Source organism: Pseudopipra pipra, unplaced genomic scaffold (assembly GCF_036250125.1).
Source record: "Pseudopipra pipra isolate bDixPip1 unplaced genomic scaffold, bDixPip1.hap1 HAP1_SCAFFOLD_329, whole genome shotgun sequence".
Lineage (NCBI taxonomy): Eukaryota > Metazoa > Chordata > Aves > Passeriformes > Pipridae > Pseudopipra > Pseudopipra pipra.
Window position 1 is genome coordinate 1 of NW_026990808.1, and position 17214 is coordinate 17214.

The window sequence follows — 17214 nt, forward strand, 5'->3', positions numbered from 1 at the left end:
GGAACAGCTGCACACACCTTGGCTGCCTTGGCCCAGCACACACTCACTGCACCTGCAGCCTTTGAACAACTTCTTCTCGTTGATCCCAGAGTCAACAACTGCATATTGTTCATAAAATCAGTATAATTACTGTGATCAGTGGATGGATTAAAGTGTTCAAAAACTTTGTAGCAGATGGTGAGAATCCTGTAAATATGTCCCACCAGTGGTGAGCAGTGACTTCTTCTACCTGATGCCCATAGGCCATTAATTGACCCCTATTAATTACTGTTCGTATTTGGTGATCAAGTCAAGTCTTTTTTCAAATTTACAGGGCAATAATTTGTATTTACATACAAGGATCCCTGGTTTACTTACATTGCAGTGTCTTATTTTTCCAGCACGATATCAGTTGGTGCACTGCAGCAATTCAGGAGACAAAATCCAGTCAATTTTTGCAATCCAGGATGTGAATACAGCCCTCCAGATCAGTTCACTGGTACTCATTAAGTCCTTCTGTGCCTCATTTCTTTGTATTACAATATACACACCATGTCATGTGCACTCAGCCCAGTTCATAAGTTACTGGTGTTCCCCTGTGCACAACAATTACATCTTGGGGAACCATTAGAGAGCTGCCCAAACTCCCCATCACATTCTGGAGTGAAGGGTGGGGGGTAAATACAGTGGGCATCCCTTGTGCTCCTAAATTCAGCACTCGGGATACACCTGGCCCAGCTCTTTGCCATTGGTTACCAAACAATTCCATGTCTCCACTGTCTACAAATCCAATACCAGCTCCTGTTCCTCCCAGTCCCGTGTCCCCCCAGCCTCACTGCCAGGGGCAAGAAGCAAGCACTGGAATCAGAGTGAAGAAAGGAATTCTGTTATCCTGATGATGTTGGGCTGCAGGACACAGGCAGCAGGTACCCAACAGTTGGACCAATATTCGCCTCGGGAGGATGATGCCAAACTGTGCCATCCCCTGCCCCAGCCGATCCCTTTGCTCTTTTGGCAGCACTTCCCAGAACAGCCCAGCAGGCAGAGCCCAGGGGACGGCCCTGCTGCTGTGACACTGGGGCTGTGACTGGCACCGCTCACACAGGGGACAACGATGCCAGGGAGACCCCCGGAGCCAGCACCGTAAGGGAAACCACAGCACTGCATGGCAACAGTGCTCCCAGCCCCTGGAATCACATCCATCCAATCCCACTGAGGGCACCAACAGCCGCCCGCACAATGAGCCCGACAGACCCCGGCCCTGCCAGAGAGTCCCCCCGGGCACAAAGGGAGACTGACCCCTGGCCAAGGGCCATTTGCTTCCCAGGTCACCTTGTCTGGGGGTCCTGGTTTGGAGCTGCTTTTCCATCTCCATCCAAATCAAACCAAGTCACCCGACCCAGGCACCTTTTCCAGGGAACTTTCCAGGGAACAGCATCGCCCAGAGGGACCACAAGGGCTGCGAGGATGGTCAGGATCCACAGTTTCTGTAAGATATCAAGCTACAACATGGTAATATCATTCCCTCCACTAACATTTATTCACAGGAACATATTCCCATTTCCCTTGTCTGCATTTAATCACTAATTCTGTGATGGTGTCACTTAGGAGCCAAGTAGCCAAACCACTGCCAACTGACCCCAAATCCCTACAAACCTGACACTGCCCTAGTTCTTCCTGTTTCATTCCCACAGGTACAGTGTCTCACTCAGCTCATGGACTACTTTTGCCTCCCCCCTTTGTGACTTCAAACTCCCTCTGGCACGGGTTATAAGCTCCTGCTTTCCAAAAGTGCTTCCCACTGACACATGTGGCTGACCCAGCAGTGAGCCATGCATGCTCCCTCTCTGCTCCCAGCACTTGCTCTGGGGCTTTTCCCCATTTCCCCAGTCATTTGTGCTCACTGTCCAGGGGATCTACACTTGTTGCTTCAACCACAGGGCCAGGGGCAACTCCCTCCCGCGGCCTCGCTCCTGCCCCGACCCCTGCTCTGGCTCTGGCTTGGATACACCATCTCCATTCCATGGGGCTGCCTTCCTGAGCAGGGCCTGGCCTGGGCATCCTGGAGGAGCTTTTTACCCAAGGCCCTATGGGGATTTCAGGCCCTCTTATCATTTGTTAAGTTGCCACTAAAGCCCAAGAACATACTCAGAGCTGCTTCTCCAACAGGGTGTATCTTGGGCTGGCTGCCAGTAACTTCCTATTCCCAAATCCTAAGGGCACTTCATTCCTACCTGGAACAGTTCATTAGGATACATGCCCGGAATAAAGACAAGTGCCACAAACATTCAAACACACAAAATATCTTTATTGCAGTGAGAATAATAATAATAATAAACTTAGCAAAGAGAATCAAAAGTTAAAAAAGGATACAAATGAACTGCCTTATCGTGTGGCATTAAAACAAATACTGAGAACAGCATTCAATACAGTATAATATTAACTAGTAAAAAGGGAGTTAAAGGGATACCAAAAAGGATCTTAACACAATATTATGGATAACCATTAACACAATATTTGGTTAGTACAAGGGGAAATTAAAGGGAAAATATTATGAATACTAAATAAGGGGTATTAAAGGAACACTAAAGGATATTTAAAGTCTTTTTTCCCCAATTGCCTCCTATCACTAACCTGTGCCCACCCCCACAGCCAGGCAGGGCTGTCAGGATCTGCAGCAGCTGGTCGGTGCCCATCCCTTAGCGGGCGTCCCCGCGGAGCAACACAGGCTCGGTGCAGGATGAGGATCGCTCAGCTCAGCAGTCCTGACAGCCCATTTGATCAGCTCCACATTACACCACGTAGGGCCAGGACGCAGTGTAAGGGGAGGCCTGACTGGCAGCCAAACCCCGCCTGATCATTGCCTGGTGGCAACAGTCTGGGCCTGCCCTACTTGTAGGGCAAGGGGCCAGCCACCCCTGCCCACATCATCTTCCTCTCACCATCATCTTTCTCACCCCTAGGTATGACCTCTCCCATGGTGTTTCAAAGGTACATGTACCTACCTTGCAAGATGTAGCAGAACCAAGGAAGAACTCAGCTCTGATAACAGGGGATATCAGGCTGACTTGCTGAAAAGCACAATGGACCTTACAATTAGCTTGTGCCATCAAGTTACATTGTACCACACTCCAGCTGGTTTCACAACCTAATATGATTTCTTTCTCACGCCTCTATGCTCCATTGATCATCTAATTCAAAAGTACCCCCCTTACATTACCCTACTTCTGCCAGAGGCTCCAATTGGCATCATTAGCACTGGCAGGAACCTTCCGTTCCCCCTCTGGAGCTCGTATTGGCCACAGGTCTGGAGCCTGTTGAATTGCTCCCTGAGCTGTTTCCAACCCTCCCTGCTGCTCATTTCCCACTCAAACTCACACTTCTGCCCTGGGACTTTATGGCCCAGGCCAAGGATTGGTCCCAAAGGAGGACCTTGTTGTCACCAAAAGCCAAAACAACCAATAAACTGCTGGGCTTCCACCTTGCTCTGGGGGTGACCAAGCCTGAAGTCTCCTGCCTAGTCCTGGGCAACAGTTCCTGGGGACCACAACACCTCTGAGTTCCTAAAACTATCACAGGTTGGGCAGGTGCTTGAATTCTGTCTGGATTAACTCCCCCCTTCCTTTCCATGTGCTGCCCTACTCATTCTAATGGTGCTTGTACTCCCTGAACCATTCCCTCACCCATCCAACCATCCCTTGTGCCCTCTCTGGCAAGGACAGTGGGTCCAGGTGTTCTGCCACGCTCCCAGGGCAGAGGGTGGGACTGTGGAGCCACCCTCGAGGGGGGAAACGTGCCCTGCCTGCCCTGCCCAGGGAAAGGGAACTGCCCCCAGTGTTCCCCAGCACAAGGCACCCTTGGGAATATCCACTGCAATGGGACACTCAGGGACAGCAACAAGCACTGCACAAGGCTGCTCTGGCACAGGACCAATTTTAAGCTCAGCTTTTCTCTGGACCACTGCACTTTGTTTCCCACCTCATCCTGCAGTCAGAACTTGCTGTCCTTGCAACTTTTTAGGGTGACCATAAATTACAGAGACCTCTGCTCCAGCATCCACAAGGGCCTGAACCATCTGACAGGATCCATTTTTCCAGGGAATTCAAAGCTCCACCTGAGGACCAGGGTCTTTTCTCGCCCACCCCTGTGCTGCAGCTTGGCTTCCATCTCACTCTGCTTTCAGTTCTCTCCATGGTTGAACATTGGCAGCCCTGGCCCTGGGCGGAGCTCGGCATCCTGATCCCATCCCTCCTGGCCCCCGGAACCGCTGGCTCAGCAATGGGGGGCCCTCCATTGCCAAGGGCACGGTCCCGTCGGGGCTCACGGGGGGAGCAGGAGGTCGAAGGCTCCATCCCTGCTGCTACAACCTTCCACCACTACAGCCAACAGAGGGGCCTCTCCAGCCCTGCCTCCCAAGGCATCCTGAACAAACCCATCCCAACTCCACAGGACAAACTGCTCCCTTTCTGCACAGTCCAGGCTACTCTCAGGAATGCCTGAATCCATTACAGGGACCTTGCTTTGAGCTCCCCAGGGCCGGGCACCCCGAGGATCTCCCCGAATAATCCTTTCGGTGCGCGCTGGAGTCCTCGGGGTGCCCCAACCCGGGGGGCACCAACAGCACTGTCCCTCCAGGGGGCCAATTTGGTCTCAAGCTTGCCATGGACAGCCCAAAAGGCATTTCAAGAGGCCTTCTTTGGAACCCACCCACGGGGACGGGAAGGAAGCCACAAGAAGGCCTCATTTCTAAAGGCAGGGGGTCTTGCCTGTGTCCCAGACTGGTCCGGGGATCTGAGGCCCTTCCCAAGAAAATCTCGGTGCCGGCGTGAAGGGCCAGAGATCCCTTGGAGCCACGGGAGAGCAGGCACAGAGTCCCTCCTGCAGGGCCAATTCTGCTGCCTCAACTCAGCTCTTCAAAGAAGCCTCTAAGACTCAGCTGGTGAGTTTCAGAAGCCAGGCATTCCTTGCTTACAACACCCTGCCATGATCCCAGCCCCACGGGTGCCCTGGCAATCAGCTCCCAAAGGGCACACACAGGTATCTCTACTACAGCTGCTGGGAGGGGTCAGCATTACAGGAGGATTCATTTTCCTTCCCTGCATTCCTGTTCCACAATCAGGACATTTTCCAACACTTATCACCATACACACCTACCCTTAGAAGGTTTCCAAGGGGCTTCACCGAGGGCCTTCCCAGGTCTGCTCTGTCTGGAGCCCTCAAAGTCCTCAGCGCCTGTCTTAGGAACCTCAACACAACTCACCTGCTTACACAGCAACTTGCTGCTGCTTGGCTGCTGCCTCACTTTAATTCTTTCTTCACCTCCCTTGGTTGGTCCCTTTCAATCTCTTGGCTCAGCTCTGTGCAGTTTCCAGGCTACATCCCACTGCAAAAAGGATCAGCTCTTGTTACATCTCAACATGCACATATCATTCCCACTTTATACTTGACCCTAAGGATCCACTTTGTTCTGCTCACCAATCAAAAGGAGCTTTCTGAACTCAAGAAAAAGAGACCCCAGGTCCTTTTTCTGCAACTTCAGCTGCTATCAGTGTGACCCACAAGACCTGGAAAGGCCCTTCCCACTTCACCTGCAGGGCTGGCAGTGCCACCACTGGACACGGACCCACTGGCTGGGCAGGAACGGAGGGGCTGGGGCATCCAATCCATCGGCCCAGGTGGCACCAGGAGTTCCTGGAGTTCCTGCAGGGGAGAGCCTCAAGACAACAAAGGATTATGGAGATCATTTTAAACTTTAATACGTATATCTCCTGGAATATGGGGACTTTGACAAGGCCTAATGGGGCAACAAAGACACACGCAAGGCTATCTATTAAAAGCATCTACTAGCACTCAAAAGCTATCACTATTCTTCTTTCACGGGCAACTCAGCAAACTCTGTTTGCCAAGAGCCTCCAGGAGGATTTTCAGCTTTTTGGGCTCTCTTTTAACTATTTTTATCATCACTGTAGCTGGGATTGTCACCTGCCCTACAGGGGGAACAGCCCACACAGTTCACTTGCAGGGATGCCATTAACTCAAAGTCCCTTCTCAGGGGGGTCACTGCACACCTTGTCCAGTTTGTTTGCCCTCCCCACCAAAGATGCTTCCAACAGTTCTGAGACATCTGGCAGACCCAGAGCTCTCCTCAGGGAATGCTTCAGCTGCTTAAAGGCTGCCCTTGCACCATCTAGCCAAGGCAGCACATGCTTACAGGCTGTTTGAGAAGTTGGCATAACAGTCTTACCACATATCCAGAGGGAGCAATCCAGAGCCCAGCCTGTCCTACCATTCCCAGCAAGGCAGTTCATGGGCTGTCTGGGGCTCAGGAGGAGTCATGGGGCTTCTTTTCTTCCTTCCTGCTTTCCAGATTTTCTCCTTCAAAAGCAACAGCCATCTTTTAATCCTAAGGTTGTCATTGAAGGGGGTTCTCTCAGGTCCTGCACTCATCATTCATCTTGGACATTGGTTTTCTTGGCAGATTCTTGCATTCACATCCTACAAGCAAACCAGGAGGAGCCAATTTAGCTGTTACTGCAACCAATCCAGTCTGGCATTCTGATTCTAAAGGATACTGGGTTTGCCTTACCCATATAGATCCCACATCAGGGGTAATACCTACAGGTTCTGCCCTCTCCCACTCTCCTGCAACTCCACTGGCCCACACCACAGGAACAACTGCAGCTGCCACTTCAGTCAGGACCTTGCTGCTGACAGGAGTTATTCCCTGCACAACAAGAGCTGCTGCTTGGACACATTTAGTTCCAGCAATTACAGTTTCAATAGCCCCAGTTTTCCATTTCATTTCTGCCTCAACTTTTCTACTCAAACTCTTCCTAGCAGAGGTTTGGGTGAGTTTGGCAAATAGCGAAACTGAGGAATTCCCCAATGTTTTCCCAGTTTCACCCCTGTCACACCCATCACCTTAACACTGCCAGTCCTTAATTCTCCCTCTACTGGGTTAAGGACTGAGGAAGTTGGACCTGTGTCTGACCAGGACATGTGCAAACCAAATGCTGGGGACTGGAACACCCACCTGGCACTCCTGCAGCTCTTACCATTATATTCAAGAGAAAACAGCCAATTGGACCATCACTGCTCATTTCTTAATCCCAATCCCACACTTCTTTGGCACTTGGAGCACCACTTTTAGAACCCAATTACAGTCCATTAGAGAGCTCCATGTCTAGCAGGGACAGCTACCCCTGGGATACTCTCAGGAATGCCTGAATCCATTGCAGGGACCTTGCTTTGAGCTCCCCAGGGCCGGGCACCCCGAGGATCTCCCCGAATAATCCTTTCGGTGCGCGCTGGAGTCCTCGGGGTGCCCCAACCCGGGGGGCACCCACAGCACTGTCCCTCCAGGGGGCCCAATTTGGTCTCAAGCTTGCCATGGACAGCCCAAAAGGCATTTCAAGAGGCCTTCTTTGGAACCCACCAACGGGTACGGGAGGAAGCCACAAGAAGGCCTCATTTCTAAAGGCAGGGGGATCTTGCCTGTGTCCCAGACTGGTCCGGGGATCTGAGGCCCTTCCCGAGAAAATCTCGGTGCCGGCGTGAAGGGCCAGAGATCCCTTGGAGCCACGGGAGAGCAGGCACAGAGTCCCTCCTGGGGGGCTAATTTTCCTGCCTGAACTCAGCTCTTCAAAGAAGCCTCTAAGTCTCAGATGGAGAGGTTTAGAAGCCAGGCAATCTTTTATTCCTATGCTCTTGAATCATTCCAGACCGCCAGGTGCCCTGGCAATCAGCTCCCAAAGGGCACACAGACCTATCTCCACTGCAGATGATATGGAAGCAATACAGGAGGGTTCATTTTCCTTCCCTGCATTTCTGTTCCACAGTGAGGACATTTTCCAACACTCATTACCATACACACCTACCCTTACAAGGTTTCCAAAGGGCTTCACCGAGGGCCTTCCCAGGTCTGCTTTGTCTGGAGCCCTCAAAGTCCTCAGTGTCTGCCTGAGGAACCTCAACACAACTCACCTCTTTACAGTGTAACTTAGAGGTGCTTGTCTACTGCCTCAGTTCCCTTCTTCCTTCTTTCTTCACCTCCCTTGCTTGGTCCCTTTAAATCCCTTAGCTCAGCTCTGTGCGGTTTCCAGGCTACATCCCACTGCAAAAAGGATCAGCCCTTGTTACATCTCAACACTCAGATATCATTCCCACTTTTTTCTTGACACTGGGCCATTAGGCCAGTGTCTCATTATTTAAAGCAGAGTTTGACTCCTCAGTGACAACAACAGCTACAGCCCTGAATCCTAACACAGGCTGAGACACAAACACGGATGGGAACTCTGAAGGATCCACTTTGTTCTGCTCACCAATCCAAAGGAGCTTTCCTAACTCAGGAATAATAGACACCAGGTCCTTTTTCTGCAACTTCAGCTGCTATCAATGTGACCCACAAGACCTGGAAAGGCCCTTCCCACTTCACCTGCAGGGCTGGCAGTGCCACCACTGGACACGGACCCAGGGGCTGGGCAGGAACGGAGGGGCTGGGGCGTCCAATCCATCGGCCCAGGCGGCACCAGGAGTTCCTGGAGTTCCTGCAGGGGAGAGCCTCAAGACAACAAAGGATTATGGAGATCATTTTAAACTTCAATATGCATATCTCCTGGAATATGGGGACTTTGACAAGGCCTACTGGGGCAACAAGGACACACTCAAGGCTATCTACTCAAAGGATCTATCAGCACTCAAAAGCTATCACTGTCCTTCTTGCAGGGAGAACTCAGGAAACTCTGTTGGCCAAGAGCCTCCAGGAGGATTTTCAGCTTTTTGGGCTCCCTTTTAACCATTTTTCCCCATCACTGTAGCTGGGATTGTCACCTGCCCTACAGGGGGAACAGCCCACAGATTTCACTTGCAGGGATGCCATTAACTCAAAGTCCCTTCTCAGGGGGGTCACTGCACACCTCGTCCTTTGTTTGCCCTCCCCACCAAAGATGCTTCCAAACAGTTCTGAGACATCTGGCAGACCCAGAGCTCTCCTCAGGGAATGCTTCAGCTGCTTAAAAGCTGCCCTTGCACCATCTAGCCAAGGCAGCAAATGCTTACAGGCTGTTCTTAAAAGCTGGTATAAAAGTCTTACCACATATCCAGAGGGAGCAATCCAGAGTCCATCCTGTCCTACCATTCCCAGCAAGGCAGTTCATGGGCTGTCTGGGGCTCAGGGAGGAGTCATGGGGCTTCTTTTCTTCCTTCCTGCTTTCCAGATTTTCTCCTTCAAAAGCAACAGCCATCTTTTAATCCTAAGGTTGTCATTGAAGGTGGTTCTCTCAGGTCCTGCACTGATCAATCATCTTGGCCATTGGTTTCTTGGCAGGTTCTTGCATTCACGTCCTTCAAGCAAACCAGGAGGAGCCAATTTAGCTGTTACTGCAACCAATCCAAGCTATCATTCTGATTTTAAAGGATACTGGGTTTGCCTTACCCATATAGATCCCACATTAGGGGTAATACCTACAGGTTCTGCCCTCTTCCACTCTCCTGCAATTCCACTGGCCCACACCACAGGAACAACTGCAGCTGCCACTTCAGTCAGGACCTTGCTGCTGACAGGAGTTATTCCCTGCACAACAAGAGCTGCTGCTTGGACACATTTAGTTCCAGCAATTATAGTTTCAACATCCCCAGTTTTCCATTTCATTTCTGCCTCAACTTTTCCAGTGCATCTCTTCCGAGCACAGGTTTGGGTGAGTTTGGCAAACAGACAAACTCAGGAATTCCCCAATGTTTTCCCAGTTTCACCCCTGTCACACCAATCACCTTAACACTGCCAGTCCTTAATTCTCCCTCTATTGTGTTAAGGACTGAGGAAGTTAGACCTGTGTCTGACCAGGACAAGTGCAAACCAAATGGTGGGGACTGGAACACACACCTGGCACTCCTGCAGCTCTTACCATTATATTCAAGAGAAAATAGTCAACTGTACCATCACTGCTCATTTCTTCTGTGCCGCAGCAACATCATTCCAGGCCTCTCACTGCCAACCCTATGCTTCTCCCAGCAGCTCCAGTGGCACCAAAACCTGTCCTGAAGGCACAAAGGCTCCTTTTGGGAGCACCATGACCCACCCAGACTGTAGCACTGGAATTCCATCTCCTGGACAAGCTGGGAGAAGCAGGGAAGAAAAACAAGGACCTTACAGGTCAATTGGAGGCACCTCTTCATCCAACAGCAGCTCCAAGAAAGGTACTGAGTCAACACCTCACCAAAGACACAGGAAAACAAGTGCCAACACCTCGACAATCACTCCAGTTTTCAACTGATAAAGCAACACTGAAGAAAAGCTTTTCAGACACTTGGGAAGAGTCCAGCCCACTTGAACCAGTGTGTGGGACTCGTTCCCAGCCTCCTGAGGTTCATTTCCCACCTCACTCAGGGCTGCAGTACACCTGGTTCTACACACACACAGGGAGCTGCTGCTCCTGCATTCCAGTCTCCTGGTTCTCCTTGCAACTCCTCCAGCTGTTTGCCCAGCTCTCCAGTGCCCATTCCTTTGCCCACTGCACTTGTTCACAGCCCCAGGGCTCCCAGGGCCACCCTGGGCTCTCCCCTGCCCTGACACTCAGGGCCCTTTCCCAGCCCCGACTCCATCCAGCACTGACCCAGCTGCTGCACCTGCAATTCTCCTGCTCCTGCCCTCCCTCTGCCTGAAAAACACCCCTGCCAGCTCCTGCACCCCACCTCTTACCTCCCAGCTAAGCAGAGCTGCATCCTCCTGCATCCTCCAGCTGGATGCTGCTGGCTCTGGGCAGCTCCCACCCTTCAGCAGGGAATGCCAAAGGCAGCTCTGGGGACTGTCCCGAGGGCAGGGACACCCACTCTGGGTCACACCAACACTCAGCCAGCTCAGGCCTGGGCTCTTCTGCCTGCAGGGCAACAAACGGCCAAGCAGGGACACTGGGACACTCCAAGGAAACAGGCAAAACAAACTCAGCAGCCTGGCACACCACAGCCCCCAAACCTGCCCAGGCTCCAGCTGCTGCACAGACCTGTGGCCACACAGGACCCAAACCCACCCCCAGCACAGACAACCCTGGGCAGGTCAAGCTGCTCATTCCCAACCACAACCAAACATCCAGTGCCACTGTCTGCCAGCCCCTGCTCCCAGCAATCAATCATCTTTCCCATTTCCTTTCTTTACAGGTCCTTCCATTCACATTCTACTATCAAACCATGATCAGCAAATTTAGCTGTTACTAGAACCAATCCAGCTTGGCTTCCTAATTTTAAAGGATACTTGGTTTGCCTTACCAGGAGAGACTCTGGCTCTAGGGGTAATTCTTACAGCTTCTGTCCCTGTCCATTTTCTTGGAATTCCACTGGCCCACACCACAGGAACAACTGCAGCTGCCACTTCAGTCAGGACCTTGCTGCTGACAGGAGTTATTATCCCTCTGTAAACACCAAACTGCTTCAATACAAACAATCCAGTGGACACTACAACTCCTTGGCACTTTCAGTGTAACCAGTGCAAGTCAGTTGCTAAGTTACACAAGCTTTTCTTCTCAAGTTGTAATTAATTAAGTTATCAAAAAAACAACAACTGTGAGATAAGAGATCCCCCCCAACGGTTCTACTTTAGGGAAACAAAAACCCAAACCCCCATCCCCAGTACTGCAATAGCTCAGGCTCCCAGAAAGGCCCAGGGGCTGGGCTGGGGCTTTTGGCTGCCCTGGAGCACAGGGAGGAACACGATGTCACCACCCCACAGCTACAGCTGAGAACCCAAAGAGCAGCCACACCAGCAGCTCCTGCCAGCCCTGCTGGGCTGGGCCTTGGGGAGGAAGGGCACTGGCCTTTCTTCCTGCCTAGGAGCAAAGAGCCTCCTTGCTGAGCACTTCTCCTGCCAAGGCCATCAGCTCAGATGGGAAGTTCATCAAGTGCAACTTGCTGGAATGAGAAAGATACTTGTTCCCTGGACAATCTCTTTCCAACTGAACTCAGAAGTACACACTAGAAGTTCAGGTGTTGTCTAAAATTTCTTAGAAAAACCTCTAAGACACAACTGGTGAGTTTTAGAAGCCAGGCAATCTTGTATTCCTATGCTCTTGAATCATTCCAGCCCACCAGGAGTCCTGGCAATCAGCTCCCAAAGGGCACACAGACCTATCTCCACTGCAGATGATGAGAGGGGTCAGCATTACAGGAGGATTCATTTTCCTTCCCTGCATTCCTGTTCCACAGTCAGGACATTTTCCAACACTCATTACCATACACACCTACCCTTAGAAGGTCTCAGAGGGGCGTCACCGAGGGCCTTCCCAGGTCTGCTCTGTTGGAGCCCTCAAAGTCCTCAGTGCCTGTCTTAGGAACCTCAACACAACTCACCTGGATACACAGCAACTTGCTGCTGCTTGCCTGCAGCCTCACTTCCCTTCTTCCTTCTTTCTTCACCTCCCTTGGTTGGTCCCTTTCAATCCCTTAGCTCAGTTCTGTGCACTTTCCAGGCTACATCCAACTGCAAAAAGGATCAGCTCTTGTTACATCTCAACACTCAGAGAGCATTCCCCCTTTTTTCCTGACACTGGGCCATTAGGCCAGTGTCTCATGATTTAAAGCAGAGTTTGACTCCTCAGTGACAACAACAGCTACAGCCCTGAATCCTAACACAGGCTGAGACACAAACACGGATGGGAACTCTGAAGGATCCACTTTGTCCTGCTCACCAATCAAAAGGAGCTTTCTGAACTAAAGAACAACAGACCCCAGGTCCTTTTTCTGCAACTTCAGCTGCTATCAATGTGACCCACAAGACCTGGAAAGGCCCTTCCCACTTCACCTGCAGGGCTGGCAGTGCCACCACTGGACACGGACCCAGGGGCTGGGCAGGAACGGAGGGGCTGGGGCGTCCAATCCATCGGCCCAGGCGGCACCAGGAGTTCCTGGAGTTCCTGCAGGGGAGAGCCTCAAGACAACAAAGGATAAGGAAAAGGATTAATTTTAACTTTAATATGTGTATCTCCTCGAAGATGGGGAGTTTGACAAGGCCTACTGGTGCAACAAGGACACACTCAAGGCTATCTATTCAAAGGATCTACCAGCACTCAAAAGCTATCACTGTCCTTCTTGCAGGGGGAACTCAGAAAACTCTGTTTGCCAAGAGCCTCCAGGAGGATTTCCAGCTTTTGGGGCTCCCTTTTAACTATTTTTCCCATCACTGTAGCTGGGACTATCACCTGCCCTACAGGGGGAACAGCCCACACAGTTCACTTGCAGGGATGCCATTAACTCAAAGTCCCTTGTTGGGGGGTCACTGCACACCTTGGCCTTTGTTTGCCCTCCCCACCAAAGACGATTTCAACAGTTCTGAGACATCTGGCAGACCCAGAGCTCTCCTCAGGGAATGCTTCAGATGCTTAAAGGCTGCCCTTGCACCATCTAGCCAAGGCAGCAAATGCTTACAGGCTGTTTGAGAAGTTGGCAGAACAGTCTTACCACACATCCAGAGAGAGCAATCCAGAGTCCAGCCTGTCCTACCATTCCCAGAAGGCAGTTCATGGGCTGTCTGGGGCTCAGGGAGGAGTCAGGGGGCTTCTTTTCTTCCTTCCTGCTTTCCAGATTTTCTCCTTCCAAAGCAAAGGTTTCTTGGCTTTCCTTGCTCAAGGAGATGCAGCAAAGGCCATCTTTGCAATCCAATACTGGAAACTGCTCGAGGTTGTCATTCAAGGTGGTTCTCTCAGGTCCTGCACTAATCAGACACCTTGGCCATTGGTTCCTTGGCAGGTTCTTGCATTCACGTCCTACAAGCAAACCAGGATGAGCCAATTTAACTGTTACTGCAACCAATCCAGTCTGACATTCTCATTTTAAAGGATACTGGCTCTGCCTTACCAGGAGAGATCCCACATTAGGGGTAATACCTACAGGTTCTGCCCTCTTCCACTCTCCTGCAATTCCACTGGCCCACACCACAGGAACAACTGCAGCTGCCACTTCAGTCGGGACCTTGCTGCTGACAGGAGTTATTCCCTGCACAACAAGAGCTGCTGCTTGGACACATTTAGTTTCAGCAATTACAGTTTCATTATCCCCAGTTTTCCATTTCATTTCTGCCTCAAGTTTTTCAGGAAGTCTCTTCCCAGCAAAGGTTTGGGTGAGTTTGGCAAACAGACAAACTGAGGAATTCCCCAATGTTTTCCCAGTTTAACCCCTGTCACACCAATCACCTTAACACTGCCAGTCCTTCATTCCCTCTCTGTTGGGTTAAGGACTGAGGAAGTTGGACCTGTGTCTGACCAGGACATGTGCAAACCAAATGCTGGGGACTGGAACACACACCTGGCACTCCTGCAGCTCTTACCATTACATTCCAGAGAAAACAGCCAATTGGACCATCACTGCTCATTTCTTAATCCCAATCCCACACTGCTTTGGCACTTGGAGCACCACTTTTAGAACCCAATTACAGTCCATTAGAGAGCTCCATGTCTAGCAGGGACAGCTACCCCTGGGATACTCTCAGGAATGCCTGAATCCATTGCAGGGACCTTGCTTTGAGCTCCCCAGGGCCGGGCACCCCGAGGATCTCCCCGAATAATCCTTTCGGTGCGCGCTGGAGTCCTCGGGGTGCCCCAACCCGGGGGGCACCAACAGCACTGTCCCTCCAGGGGGCCAATTTGGTCCTAAAATGCAGGGGGATCCTGCCTGTGTCCCAGACTGGTCCGGGGATCTGAGGCCCTTCCCGAGAAAATCTCGGTGCCGGCGTGAAGGGCCAGAGATCCCTTGGAGCCACGGGAGAGCAGGCACAGAGTCCCCTCCTGCAGGGCCAATTCTGCTGCCTGAACTCAGCTCTTCAAAGAAACCTCTAAGACTCAGCTGGTGAGTTTTAGAAGCCAGGCATTCCTACACACTTTGAGATATTTTAAGAGCTTACTAAGTTAAAAAACATCAAGGTTTTTCAGGGACATCTGACTTTTAACAGACAGCTCCTTTCTCCTTTCAGTACAAAATTATTTTCAGGGAAGCATTTAATAGGAAGTGTCCAGGAACCCAAGAATATACTTTCCAGAACAGAAAATAAACAGAGGGAAGGAGCTTTGCACAAGTGTAACATACCCCAGAACACCCCTGACTTTAGTTTTAACTCTTTGTGTTCAAATGTAGCACAAGACAAAACCTCCACCAGGAGAGCTGGCACATTACCCATGGTACCCTCAAAGTCCCTCTCACGAGGGCTGTAGGAAAATCGCAGTTGTGCGAGTCCCTTTTGCCTGCAGATGCCTGGGGATCCTCTCCATCCACCTCGTGCTCTCCCAACAGCAGAAAGGGGAACCTCAGGGACACGGTGGCACTCGACATCCTGCTGAGAGAACAAGGAAACCTTTAGCATAAAGGGGAGTTGGAATCTAAAACTTCCTTTCCTGGGAGCTTTGTGAAGCCTGCAACCAAGAGGGGGAAAATTTGCATCTCCTTTGGTGCAGGTGTCAACAGAGGCCAACAGAGCTTTCACCTTTTTCAGACCACTGTGCCCTTTTTGGCTCCCTGGCAGCTCCAATGGCACCAGAACCCCCTTCCTGCACACCCACGGGTGTCACACACAGGCACCCACACACCTTTGCTCCAGCCCACACGGGGCCAACATTTCCTCAGCATGGACATCCCAAGGGGAGTATTTTTGCTAGAGAGCACAGCAACCCACCTGTCCTCACAAACTGCCTCCCTGCAACAAAAAGGAATAATTTCTCCTGGACACTCCTCCCACAGTCAAGGGCTTTTAAAATGTGCTCAGGGTCCCTCCCAGCTTCTGCCTGTCCTTGCATTTAAAGGCATGGGCATGTTTCAACAGCAAACCCAGCTCCTCACTGGCAGTATAAGCCCTGCTCTCACCTGGACAGACTCCCGGGCTCGGCACAGCTGTGGCTCATGGAGCAGCTTCCCAAGGCCCTTCTCTCTCCCAGCAGGAAGCACAACTCGCCTCCACTCCCCGGCACCAGGGGAAACCACGAGCCAGGCTGGAAACTGACACACAACGAGCAAAAAGCATTAATGCAGCACCAAGAAATCAAGTTAAGGCAGTCTTTGCCTCATAACCCTGCACGGGGAAAGCCTTTGGGATTCCGAGGCAAAGCCTGAGACACCCAGAGAGCAACAGCCCCGCAGCCCTGCCGCGGCTCCCCCCAGGCGCACCCGGCAGGTAAGGGGCTTACCCGGCCCCCGCTGCCCAGCACAAGGCGCCCCTAAACGCCCCCCGGCTCCCCCGGTCCATAACCCAGCGGCCAAGGCACTCTCCCCTCCGCAGCCCGGGCAGCAGCGGGGCACCACCCTCAGCCCTCACACACAACCGACCGCACCCGCCCCGCCGGCCCTTTATACCGCGGGCCGGCAGCGCTGCCCAATCAGCGCTCGAGCGCCGCCGCCCAATCCCAGCCCGCCTGGCCCTGCGGCCCCGCCCCGCCCGCTCAGCTGAGGGAGATCGGGAACTGGGGACAGGAACCTGCTGCTGGGGGAGAGCCTGGAGATGGAATTGCACACGGGCACCTGAAACCCAGGCGATTTGCTTGCCTTGGCAAGGCCCTGTGTTGCTCCCAGTCACAGGAAATCTCTGTTTCCCTGCCCATCCCTGGAGACAGGTGGCCCCTAAAATGCTCGGCAATCAGGAAGCACAGGCTGGAGGAGCTGGCAGGACCCAGTGGCCGTGTGTGCTGTGTGACACCGTGTCCTGCAGCCCCACGGACCTGCACAGCAGGGACAGGTCCTGGCAGCGTTTCAGTGCCGAGGCCAAAGCTGGGGCTCAGGGACAGCTGGGGCACGTGGCAGCTCTGGGAATCTCTGCCATGGATGGCTGGGCATTCCAGGACTGCCTGCTGGGCAAAGGAGTTTCTCTGCAGACTGTGGAACCAACAGGTCTCATGGACTGTAAGAAGCCAGAACTGCTGCAGGACTGTAGAGGAATCTGGGTCAGAAGAGACAGTTCAAGGTCTCTAAGTGTGACCTCCTGCTCAGGCCACAGTCACCAATGGGATCGGACCGGGCTGCTCAGGGAGGGATCCAGTCATGTTTTGAAACATTCCACGGATGGGGATACAACAACCTCCCCAGGCAACCCGTTCCATGAGCGACTGTCCTGACAAAATACCTCCCCTCCTATGCGGTTGGCAGCAACAGCTGGGCTGGCAGGAGCAGAACCTCCCTGCTGGGCCATTCCCCAGCAGCCCAAGTGCCCTGCACAGGGCTTGGTGCGGAGGCCTGGGCGGCTCATTCCTGCAGCTGGGCATTTTAGGAGCTGCC

The 17214-nt window shown here is 52.2% G+C and overlaps 1 long non-coding RNA gene across 3 annotated transcripts; it reads right to left on the reverse strand.

The window, feature by feature from the left end:
* Window positions 1-6213: 6213 nt before the first annotated feature.
* Window positions 6214-15942, reverse strand: LOC135408321 (uncharacterized). Of its 3 annotated transcripts, XR_010427495.1 has the most exons (4): window positions 15814-15942; window positions 15139-15289; window positions 13688-13727; window positions 6214-6433 (listed from the first exon to the last, which is right to left on the reverse strand). It is a non-coding gene; the product is annotated as an uncharacterized LOC135408321 (long non-coding RNA). The 3 variants fall into 3 exon arrangements; XR_010427497.1 differs by lacking the exon at window positions 13688-13727 and having other exon boundaries at window positions 6218-6354; window positions 15130-15289; XR_010427496.1 differs by lacking the exon at window positions 6214-6433 and having other exon boundaries at window positions 13479-13727; window positions 15130-15289.
* Between the last annotated feature and the right edge of the window lie 1272 nt (window positions 15943-17214).